Below are 11,060 nucleotides of genomic sequence, written 5' to 3'. Positions count from 1 at the left end.
ATTAATTAATTATTTTTAAAAAGTACTCAAAATACTTTAATATTAGGCATCACAACATATGGCCCCAGAATGGAACCCTGAATTCTCACATCATGACACCATCCTCATCATTTTCTTCAGCCACATCTGGACATGGTCTGACAGCCCAAGGTACAAACACAAGACCCTAGGCTAGACCTTACCATGTTTTCAGTTTCTTGTAGGTTAATGCTTAATACAGAAAAGCAACAAACTATGACTACTGTATCAGGATTGTATTCAGCCTTGAAGACATTTCCATTTTTCTATGTTCACCTAGACCAGTTTGTATGATATGAAATCAAATTGGCAAGAACTCTGCTTAGTGAAAAAAGACATTTTCTTAGACCGCATATGCCTTTAAACATTGTTATTTAAAAATTTGTTATTTCCTGGCAAAGATATGATTACAGCATTACAAGGAAGATATTGTAGTTGCACAATAGGCTTCGTTCAGCTCTCTTGAAGCAAATATAATAGATGTCTAGTGTAAGTACAACCACATGTTATAATGGGAAATTAAGTAAAGTATGTAACATCTGAAATTGGTCAGAAAATCAGAGAAAGTTTGGCTTTTTGCGCACATTTTTAAACCATTCTTTTTTGGCTTGTATTGCACAATATGAGCTTCTATTACAGAAACGAAATTATTAGAGAATGAAAATAAAGCATTAAAATAATTTAGTGAAGACTTTTTTACTGAGGTAATTCATCTCAGTTTCAAGTAAATAATTACCACATCTCTCACTTTATGGCTGCTTTTAATACTTTTTCTGCCTCCTTCTTTATTTTCAGATGGTCAGCTATCAAATGTTACAACGGTCAGAATGCTTGAGTCTAGAAGATACCTCTTTTAATTTCTTGCTTCTATTCTGCAGTGGAGAGAGGAGTTAGATTTTCTCTAAATTAACAGTGAATAGCCTCTGAGAGTCAATTTTCTCATGGTGAATTGGATGATCTTAGCATAAAGTGTTTACGATTTCCCCCCCCCCCGGATATTCAAAGGCTGCTTGTTGCTTACTTCTTGTTTTCTCAACCATGTCCAGATGAGGATGTGACCTTTGGTTAAATGAAGTACTTTTATAACTAATTTTAAATTTCAGGGACTTTTTATACAGCTAAGCTCTGCACTTATGCATAATTTATTTTCCCTTGCTCACTACCTTGTTCGTGACCTTTCAGTGAGGGTGTTCAGTGTCAAGAGGAACAAATCCATATTCTATATTTTGTATTAGTTGTTCTAAACTGACCCCCTCTTCCTTCTCTAGCCAATCCAAGACAATCATTGGCCTTATCATTGGTTCCTAAATATACCCTGCTTGCTCTTGCCCTTATGCAATATTTACACAGTTGAGTTACATTTTCCAACATGTCTCAACCCTCTCATGTTCCCAAGCCATCTCACAGCCTAATGTTTCCATGACGCTAACTCTGGTCCATGTGAATCACTCCACATTCTAATTGTCTATAACTGCATAGTCATTCCCATGCATTGGGGAGCTGATCAAATACTACCACTTATTTTTCTCTATTTGGAAGAATACATGTTTATTATCTCTAAGTATGTTATTACCTGCTTTGAGCAATTGTACATTCCTTATTCAGTACAGAGAAGAAAAGAATATTATTGTCTCTTTTTACATTCTTCCCATCATCTTGTCCTATGTCTGGTAGAAAGGATATGACATTTTTCAGTGAGGGATGATGGAGAAGCACAGGAAGGCTGGTGATTTGAGCAAACTTGTCGACCTTTCTTTGTTCATATCTTTGTTTCTCCTGGCACAAACTTTCTTTGTTTAAAGGTGTCTGGATGTTGTCATGCTACCTCGAAGTGGGTAGGAAAAAGTGATCAGTCACATACACCTGTGAAGGGATTTAAAGGAAACTTGGCCTCCAAGATCTAGTTGAATACACAGAAGTTGAGAGATAAGGTCCATCCGTACACAAAAGGTGGTTTCAGGCATTTTTTTTTTCAGATAGAGGATTTCTTGTTTCAAACATATGGTCCAGATATATGACTAATATAGCTCTCTAATCATGAAGGCTTCATATTTCCAACTACAAAAGAACATCTTTTTATAATTCTGTTATTCCCACCTCAATCTTTATGTTTTATCAAAGGGAATTTTTCCAATATGTTTCTTCTCTGTCCTGAGACCACTTTGTTGGAAAATTTGCTCTATTTATTTTTGTGCATTCCAGATGAAGGTTATTTTACTCTTATTCTAACCACTTGTCAATGAGTCACATAAATCCCTTGGGTTTTCCTGACCCAAATTCCAAGTGGTTTTTTAAAATCTCATAAAATGGTAAACACTTATTAGAGATGAACAAAATCCTTCCTGGAAGTAAAATTTATGTCATTAATTGGATAACCCAACAGAGTCCCCACTTAATAATTCATGGAACCCAGCAAAAGATTCAAAGGTATCTGGGTTGTTTGGTTACAACTGGATGCTAATTACATAAGGTCAGAAGAGCCTCATTTCAGCCCAGTTAGTTTATGCTGATGAAATTTCTGTTCTAAACATGTACACTATTTTTTTTGCTGTAGGCAGTGACCTCAACGAGCCACCTGCTCTGTCAGGAAGGAAGAAAACTGAGTGGCAACCTCACCACTGTGAGTGAAGTTTCAAAGTGAAGAGCTTACATTTCTGTAGATGCAGGGTCAGTGTATGTCAAACCATAGTCATTTATTTCTAAATAATCTCAGAAATTAAATATCTCTATAATGCTGTGTTCCAGTTTATGTTGACCCACGACCTTTCTCTTCCTGGTGCTATAGCTAGTTTACAAAATGACACAAGGCATCAACCTGCCATATTTCATTACCTATACTCCCACACACTTCCCCAAAGCTTCTTATAAAGGAGAGTTAATTACAGATCTAACTAACTACACAAAGCTGACACATATAACACATAAAAAGCTTTTTGTTGCCAGATAAATGCTTTCTCAGCTGTAGTCATATTGAATGGCAAGTGGTGATACCCAAGAATGGCTAATTACAGGTCTGATTCCCAGTGGATTATGGTGAAGCTATGCTCTGGACTCACCTCATATTTCAATGCAGAGACATAAATTTGAATTAGATAAAACTTCTTACATACCTACTACAGCTAAAAACTTACATTTCATGACTCAAAAGGGCAAATGATTAGTATAAACTGCATTTTATATTTAAAATACATTAAATAACAGGATAACACTGGCATTTGACATTCTTGAAATTTTATACAAAGAGATATCTGATATTTTCTCACTTACTTCCCACCACTTTCTTGTGAATAACGTGTTCCTTCACAAGTTTTTGGTGGAGACTTGAAAGTTTGAAGGAAAAATGTCATATAAGAAGAAAGTTTTAAAAAATAACCCAAATCTTTATTCTGTTCTGGTTAAAGAAACTTTTAGGATCCTATTATTCTGTGGATGTCTGGTGGAGAATTACTGTTTCTAACTATAGTGTTTAGATTGTTTATGTTTTCACTTCCTACTCTCCAGTGTCATCACTTCCTACTCTACTTGTCCAAGTGTTCATTTATTCTTTGGTTGTAGAGGATCGCGATTCAACAATCATAAAGTAGGCCAAGTTTCTCATAATATTAATTTTCAGTGGGGCCACACGTGAAAGCTCTCCCATGGAAAATGTGTATGCCTTGTTAAGAAAAGGATCTAATTGCAAAAGCTTATTCTATCAACAATTTCGGTGTCTTTTTTTTTTTTTTGTATAAAAAACCTGCATCATCTTTATTTTACATACTTTAATTTCAGAACAAAACAAACAAAAAAACACAATACACAACATTCAAACCCCATGTCAAATGTGGAAAGGGATAGGGCTTGAGGCCCCTATATCCTGCTTTAGACAGAAGGACAGAAATAAAATCACTAGACATCAGCAGAAGGAACAAAGTAGGCCAAGGCCACTGGGGCTGCTGCTGGGAGAGCCATGGGGACACTATACAGAGGGAACAAAGTCTGCAGGTAGAAATTCCTAATCTACTTCTTCCATGCAAGAGGCATCCTCATCACCCTCAAGGTGGGGGTGGATCTCATCAGGAACAGCAGTACTGGGCTCCTCTGCTGTCAATTCGTCTTCATCAATGCCCAAGCCTAGCTTGATCATGCGGTAGATGCTGTTGGAGTGGGTCTGGGGATCCTCAAGCGAGAAGCCGAAAGAGAGCAGCGCAGTTTCAAACAGCAGCACCACCAGGTCCTTGACGGCCTTGTCATTCTTGTCTGCCTCTGCTTTCTGCTGCAGGGTCTCCACAATGGGGGGGTCAGGATTGATCTCCAGGTGCTTTTTGGCCATCATGTTGCCCATGGTCGAGTTGTCCTGAAGTGCCTGGGCTTTCATGATGCTCTCCATGTTGGCAGTCCAGCCGTAGGTGCTCGTCACGATACAGCAGGGTGAAGACACAAGCCTATTGGAGATTGTCACCTTCTTCACCTTCTCATCCAAGATCTCTTTCATGAATTTGCAGAGGTTCTCAAACTTGGCCTTGTTCTCCTCCATCTTCTTCTTTTCCTCCTCATCCTCAGGAAGCTCCAGGCCCTCCTTGGTAACCGAGACCAGACTCTTCCCATCAAATTCCTTGAGCTGCTGCACACATTACTCATCGATCGGCTCTGTCATGTACACCACCTCGAAGCCCTGCTTCCGCATTCGCTCTACAAATGCAGAGTTGGCAACCTGCTCTTTGCTCTCACCAGTGATGTAATAGATGGACTTCTGGGTCTCCTTCATGCGAGACACGTATTCTGAGAGAGAAGTCATCTCATCTCCAGACTGGGAGATGTGATAGCGCAGCAGCTCAGAAAGGTGTCGCCAGTTAGTGGAGTCCTCATGGATTCCAAGCTTTAGATTTTTAGAGAACGCCTCATGGAATTTCTTGTAGTTCTCCTTGTCGTCTGCCAGCTCCGAGAAGAGCTCAAGGCACTTCTTAACAATGTTTTTACGAATGACCTTCAAGATTTTGCTCTGCTGGAGCATTTCTTGGGAGATGTTCAGGGGAAGGTCTTCAAAGTCAACCACACCATGGATGAAGTTGAGATATTCTGGTAGTAACTCATCACAGCTGTCCATGATGAATGCATGGCGGACATAGAGTTTGATGTTGTTCTTTTTCTTTTTGTTCTCAAAGAGGTCAAAAGGAGCCTGACGAGGGATGAACAGCAATGCTCTGAATTCCAACTGACCTTCTACAGAGAAGTGCTTCACTGCCAAGTGAACTTCCCAGTCATTTGTAAGGCTCTTACAGAACTCTCCATATTCTTCCTGGGTGATGCCATCAGGGTTTCTGGTCCAAATGGGCTTGGTCTTGTTCAGTTCTTCCTGATCAATATATTTCTCCTTGATCTTCTTTGTCTTCTTTTTCTTATCCTTGCCACTATCATCCTCCTCATCTGAGCCCACATCTTCAATCTTAGGCTTCTCCTCATCATCTTTATCTTCCTTGTCTTTCTCACCTTTCTTTTCCTCTGCCTCATCATCACTGATTTCCTTCTCACTTTCCTTCTCCAGATAGAGTGTGATGGGATAACCTATGAACTGTGAGTGCTTCTTCACCACTTCTTTGACCCGCCTTTCTTCTAAATACTCTGTCTGGTCTTCCTTAAGGTGGAGAATCACTTTGGTACCCCATCCAAGGGGCTCACCATGGTCAGCACGTACAGTGAAGGAACCCCAACAGAAGACTCCCAGGCATACTGTCCATCATCATTGTGCTTTGTGATCACAACCACCTTCTCTGCCACTAGGTAGGCAGAAGAGAAGCCAACACCAAATTGCCCAATCATGGAAATGTCCACACCAGCCTGAAGAGCCTCCATAAATGCTTTAGTACCAGACTTGACAATGGTTCCCAAATTATTTACAAGATCAGCTTTGGTCATGCCAAAGCCTGTGTCTACCAGAGTCAGGGTGCGCTCCTGGGGGTTAGGAATGATGTCAATTTTCAGCTCTTTACCACTGTCCAATTTGGAAGGGTCTGTCAGGTTCTCATAGCAAATCTTGTCCAAGGCATCAGAAGCATTACTGATCAACTCCCGAAGGAAAATTTCCTTGTTGGAATAGAAGGTATTGATAACAAGAGACATGATTTGGGCAATTTCTGCCTGGAAAGCAAAAGTCTCCACCTCCTCCTCTCCATGGTGTACTTCCTCAGGCATCTTAAAGAATAAGAATGACAGATACTAGAGAGCTGAGCGGGCAAGGACTGATTCAACCTCACTCGCCTCAACAGGGGTGGACGGGGGTGACTCAAGAGCTCGGGTGTCTTTTTGACATTAATTATTCCATTAAATTTTTTCAAACCAATTTTTCAATAAGCAATACATGCACATAGAGTTTTAAGACTTATAAAAATTACATACAGTGAAAAGTAAGCCTCCTTCTTACTCATCTTTAGGGCAACCACTGATACTAACATTCTTTGTATACTGCTAGAGATATCCTATGCATATATACACACATAAAAAGTCCATCCACTTTTATATACAAACTTCAGCATAATATATTACATATTTACACCTTGTCTTTTCATATAACAATATACCTTGGAGATCTCTATATTTAGCTATTTTATTGACTTTTATGGTGGTATAATATTCCATTACAATTCTTAAATACACAAAGGACCTATGACTTTTTAAAACATATTTAAAATGAAAAAACATTGCCTTTCCTGGTAATCAGAATACATGGTGGTTTATTTTCCTATTCTTATTTCGAGTATTTTTGTGCAAGAACCTCAATGGAACATGTTTTCTTATGCAAATGGCACACAAATAGAATGTGGTTTCCAGCACTGACACTTTTAGGGAAGTGACTTTGATGTGTTATTTAAACTCTCTGAATATGAGTTTTTTCATTCATAAAAAATAAAATTTTTTCATTCATAAAATCTTTTTTTCATATAGAAAAAAAGCAATATGATATGCATGGTGAGCATTATCATAACTTCTTGTCAAATAGATAAAATAATTAGTATTGCTAGAATCAGACTGCAGCAGGTGAAGGGGATCTGAGTGATCATGGGTCCAGGTTCCTCAATTCACAAATAAAGAGAATTTAGCCGGAGGGGTAAAACTTGAATTTAAAAAAAATAAGTTTTCCCGACTCAGGTACCTTCTACCACATTAATTTGCCTCTCAAGCACCTATTCTGTGTTCAATACTCTACAAACCACTGTGGGAATCTAGGGGTATAAAACAAGGTCTCTGTCCTCAGGGACCTTATTTGAAAACGTAAGTCTATCACACGTGAACTATTAGAGAATACCAGGAGATAACACAGTTCTAAAGACCAAAATATGCAGTAAAATAATTCAGAGATAGTCAAGGAAAGGCATCATGGGAGCCACAGATCTTCAGTCAGACTGTGAAAAATGACTTAATTTGGAAGGGAAGTTTGGGAGAAATATTACAGATGAGGAAAATATGTGGAAATGGGTATGAGTGTTTATGAATCGGAGAGAAGGGAAGCAGATGACACATTGCAGAAGTACATGATAGGTAAGTGATGGGAAATACTATTGGACAGGGAGCGAGGGGAAAGGAAAACAAAAGGCCTTCACAACATTCATTTCTCTCTGATGTAAGAGTTGAGGTTTCTTATTTTAATGGTAAAGGAACTAGAAAGAAATGGAAGGATTTAAAGAGGAGATTGAAGTGTTGAAAGTGGTACTTACGGCCAGTAGTTGAGGCAATGATGTGCTGAATGGTTTAGGTGGGATTTAGGACAGCTAGAGATATTGGAGGGGAGATATTTTCCTCTTGTACTCTTTTGGTGCTTGCAACTCTCGCTTGGAAGTCATGAGACTGGATGCCGTCAACTCCTCTTCATCACTGTCATGTGTCTATTTCCTAATATTACCCTCCCTTGAGTAACTCTGGCAAGCACTACTTTCTCAACAAAGTCTTCTCTGAACTTGCCAAGTTATTGACTATACTTTCTCCTTTGTATGCCTACTATAATTGGGCATTTCATCTCAATTATTATTTATCACATACTAAATGGGATATTTACCAGTTTTACTCTGAACTCTTTTAGTTCTTATAAGGTCTGATTCATGACTTAATACAGTACCTGACACCAAGAGAGGCTTTATAGGAGTTCATTGAACTGTTGCATTCTTCCTCACCTGAAGTCCTCCCATTCAGTCAACTGCTTCATGGCTGATCCTTCAACCAGATTAGATCCAGATGAAATCTTAGACCCCTGCATGTTACTACATGACTAAAACATCATACCATGTTGGTTCTCATACTGCCTTACTCCCTGGTATCCTGTCTCCTAATCCCTCCATCATCTCTCAGGTTATCAGCCTTGTCCTGGCTTCACTTCCTTCCTTCTGGCAGAGATCTATGACACATAAACACTGTTTACCTTGGTCCCTTGTTTTCACTCTACCATCCATGGAGGAGAATCACACAACCAGGTTGATATGGAACCTCTACAGATTCATGGCCTCCAATGTATGCTGATCTTTTATGCTAACTGAAATTTATCCTAATTCTCCTAATCAGCTGTCTTTCTCCACCATTTTGGTGACTATTTCAAGCCTTTATTACTCTCCTCATATCTTTTAACCACCATGACTCTCAAGAAAGAATCTCAAATCCTGCTTTGTAGACAAAATAGAATTAATCAGGCAGAAACCTCTTCAATTTCCCCCAAGATACCTGCTGATTCAATTGCAGTCTATGTGCAGAGCTAATCACTCTACCCCTGGTCATTGTTTTCACATCTCCAGTCCATGCGAAATAGCACCTCTTACCACTGGTGTTTCAGCATTTAGCCTGCTACATCTGTCACCTCCTTGAAGGCAGACTTTGAGATTTTTTCTGTCTGTAGCACATCACCTACAGTAGAAGCTCAATAAATATTTAATGTTAATAAATGAATTAATATATGTGATGGATGAAACTAGTAACACTATTGTCGGGGGCATTTATTGAGAAGTAGAAACTGCTATTAGAAGAGGTGTTTTCAGCTATAAAAGAGGATAATTTTAATTTTTCATTATAGGCAGCTTTCTGGAAAGGATAGATGGGACCACATACTTCTGAATGAGAAAAGATTTGAATTCAAGTAGAACATTGGAGAATATGAAGAGGAGCCAGGCCACATTCAGGGAGAGTGGGAAGCCCTGAAGCAAGGCCAGGCCCTGAGATCTTGTTTTGTCCCATAAGACCTGGTCACACTCTGCTTTGCAAGAGGGCTGAAGGACAGATCTACAAAGAGTAACATCAGAAGGTATGACATCTAGTGTTAGTTCAATTCTAGTGTAGCTAAAATGCTCTAAAGAGACACATTTTATTTTATTTTATTATTATTATTATTTTTTTTTGCGGTACACAGGCCTCTCACTGTTGTGGCCTCTCCCCTTGCGGAGCACAGGCTCTGGACGCGCAGGCTCAGCGGCCATGGCTCACGGGCCCAGCCGCTCCGCGGCATGTGGGATCCTCCCGGATCGGGGCACGAACCCGTGTCCCCCTGCATTGGCAGGTGGACTCTCAACCACTGCGCCACCAGGGAAGCCCTAAGAGACACATTTTGAGTAATGAAATTGGTAAAATCTTGTGGAAGACTCAGGGGAGAAGGGAAGCTTACCTGAATCATGAATTATTCATGCCTCACTAGAGAACAATGAGGCAGAACTTTGGCTTTTATTACTGCTTCTGATACAAAGTGATTAATTTTAGATGATTGCACATGCTTATGTAACACACGAAATTCTATATGGATATTAACTTTTTTTTTTTTTGACTATTCCAATTTGAAACGATTTATGTTAGGTTATGGAATTGTTTCTTCCTAATGAATGCATTAGACTTGAATATCACGACGTATGGAAGAATTCTTCCCAGACCTCAGTTAATCAAAGTAATTTTTGCCTCTGATGTAGAACCAGAGACAAATGGATCTATGAACTAAAATTAGATTAAACCAACACAGTCATCTGAAGAAAGGAAATATACATACCCTTTGCTAATATTTATTATAAGAGAACATTCTTGTTTTCTGCTGTTGATTGTAGAGGTGCTGGCTGTACCATGACTGAAGTCACAAGTTGAGTCTCTAAAGTTGGCAAGGTGGTTCAGCTGTTTCCCCACAACCAAGAATATTGGTTATGTAGTGATAAACAGAAACAATTTAATAGCAGATTGTGCACCATAATAATCACATGAATTTAGCCCTAGATTTTCCTGTTTGATTTTTGCTGATCAATAGTTACCACAGGGGTTTTAAATCCAGAATTTCTTTGGTCATCTTGCATATTCTGCATCTCTTCAGGTTAGAGGGAGGAGTAGTTATGGATCCCTCCTAAAGCTTGTTTTAAAACTCTTGATGCTTTTATGTATTTTAAAGTAGACTTATTTATATTATCGTCATCCAGTCCTAAAAAGAGTGACTGAAGCAGAGAAAATGACCATTCTTCCTGTGATATCATAAATTCTACTGCTATAGGGAAAGTCAAGAGAATGGCTGCAATAATTTAAAAAACAATGGGTGAATTAGTTTTTCAGTTAACCAAAAGGTATCAATAGAACTTTAACATTAAAAATCCTGATTTTAGTATTAAGGAGATGATAACTTTTAATCTTATGATCAACACTTAATTTAGATTATCAGACAGAAAACAACAACCCTAAACACATTTAAACCTCTAGTCATCACAGACTGTGTCAACCTGCCTCAGAAATAAATGAGGGAACTTCTCCAGTGGCACAGTGGTTAAAAGCCCTGGTCCAGGAATATCCCACATGCCACGGAGCAACTAAGCCCGTGTGCCACAACTACTGAGCCTGCGCTCTAGAACCCGCGAGCCACAACTACTGAGCCTGGGCGTCTAGAGCCCGTGCTGCACAACAAGAGAAGTCACTGCAATGAGAAGCCCATGCACCGCAACGAAGAGTAGCCCCCACTCGCTGCAACTAGAGAAAGCTCATGCAGCAACAAAGACCCAACGCAGCCAAAAATAAAGAAAGAAAGAAGGAAAGAAGGAAAGAAAGGGAGGGAGGGAAGGAGGGAGGAA

General features: G+C 39.3%; 1 pseudogene; it reads right to left on the bottom strand.

Annotated features, from left to right (window-relative positions):
* Positions 1–3,751: 3,751 nt before the first annotated feature.
* On the bottom strand, positions 3,752–6,248 carry LOC113616983 (heat shock protein HSP 90-beta pseudogene; annotated as a pseudogene).
* Positions 6,249–11,060: the final 4,812 nt, after the last annotated feature.

The sequence above is a fragment of the Aethalodelphis obliquidens genome, unplaced genomic scaffold (assembly GCF_003676395.1).
Source record: "Aethalodelphis obliquidens isolate GAN/ISIS:26980383/991018 unplaced genomic scaffold, ASM367639v1 scaffold4, whole genome shotgun sequence".
NCBI lineage: Eukaryota > Metazoa > Chordata > Mammalia > Artiodactyla > Delphinidae > Aethalodelphis > Aethalodelphis obliquidens.
Note: the sequence above shows the minus strand (reverse complement) of the source record. Positions and strands in the feature narration are given on the sequence as shown.